Here is a 1856-nt window from a genome sequence, read left to right on the forward strand (position 1 = left end):
TCTTGTATTTCTTCATTTTTTGGCAAACATAGGCAACCTTATGAAATGCAATTACAGGAAAACCATTTTCTACATTTATGCTAGTTGCCCACTCTGATGTCTCCTTCAGTGGAAGATGTTGAATTACTACCTTGTAAAGTAAGTGGCCACACAAAACTGGCCCATTTCCTTCAAAATTTTCAAAATTCTTCAAAATGGAGGTCATTAATGAAGGTTTTTTAGACTGAAAATAATAGAAAAAGAATTCTTATCAAACTTGGAACTTAATTTTTCAGATTATATAAAATTTATGAAAATCGAAACAATTTCAATAATCCCAAAAAGCAAATGCTACAAACAAAAAGTTATTAGAATCATTACATTTTGGGTTTCTGTGCACAGAAGTTGTCAAAAAACAAATATATAACAAATGTTATCAAAGGCAAGATAAGTTATTTTTTTTACCAAACTGGATATATTTTTTTTGTGTTTTTATTCAATGTAACATATTTATTCAGCTCGAAACCGATTGAAAAAATTAAAATGGCGGTCGGTCGACTCTCTTTAACACGATTAGTTTGGGTAAAAGGTGTTATAAATAAAAAAAACTACACAGAATACTATTAAAAACCCACAGAAGATATGTCAGCCTATGTCACGGTAACATATAATAAGTGAGTTCCTAACAGTATTTTGTCTAGTTTTTTTATTTATAACACTTTTTTTCATACATACCGTGTTAAAGAGAGAGTCGGCCGCCATTTTAAATTTTCCAAAACACTGTTTTTCGAGCTGAATAAACATGTTATATTGAATAAAAACACAAAAAAATATATCCAGTTTGGTAGAAAAGTAAATTATCTTGCCTTTGATAACATTTATTCGTTATATATTTGTTTTATACCACTTTTTAATACAAACGTAATAACTTTTACTTTATTGCCGAAACTGTCTGCAATAAAGTGTAGAAATTACCTTAAAAATTAATATTTTTTTTTACTCAAAGTTTAAAAAGTCAAAATAAAATTTAAATACATACATCAGTTACAGAAAGTAAAAAAATGTGTGGTAAAAAATAAACTCACTATTATTCCAAGGTGTCAGAAATTTCGTGAAAAATATTGAATAATTTGACCCCATCTTTCCAAGCTTATAACTACTCGAAAAATGTAATTCAAACCCTAATTTTTTTTTCAATTAAAGAGCAAGAAGCAAGGTTTTATTTAAAAAAAAAAAAAAAGTGATTTTTTTTTTAAAAAGGTTTTAAACTCCGGACTTTACAGGTAAATTTCTAAAAAACTACTTTTTTGTTTTTAATTTGAATATATTATTTCCTCTTCAATGATACATAAAACTTTGAGTAAATTAATTATTTACTTTTTAATAGACACTTGTGGGGGGGGGGTGAATTAAAAAAAAAAACGTTTGTCTAAAATATTGTATTCAGTTTATTGGAAAGAGCATAAAATTTCACATTGACCTTGAAAATATCGTAAAAATAGAATCAATAGAAAAATTTTGATAGGTTTTTAAAGTTTAAAAATTGAAAATACTGAACTCGTAATATTCAATTAATTTCATTACTGTTTTTTAAAAAATAAAAAAATACTTTTACTTTTTATACTACTTTAATAGTTTATTTTGGAAGTATATTCCATAAAGAAAATAAACCCACTTTAAAAATAGAAATTACGAGTTTTTTATATTTTATTTGCAGTTTCGTGTTAGGGGTGTCAAAAATTCCTACAAAAATTCTGATACTGCTTATGCGTGCAAAACAAACCCACATTGCAACATGTGGGTTTGTTTTGCAACATTGTTGCATTAAATAAAGACACTAAAATATTATCCAGTTAGGTAGAAAAGTAACTTATCTT

The sequence above is a fragment of the Euprymna scolopes genome, chromosome 33, assembly GCF_053919585.1.
Source record: "Euprymna scolopes isolate OS-2025 chromosome 33, ASM5391958v1, whole genome shotgun sequence".
NCBI lineage: Eukaryota > Metazoa > Mollusca > Cephalopoda > Sepiida > Sepiolidae > Euprymna > Euprymna scolopes.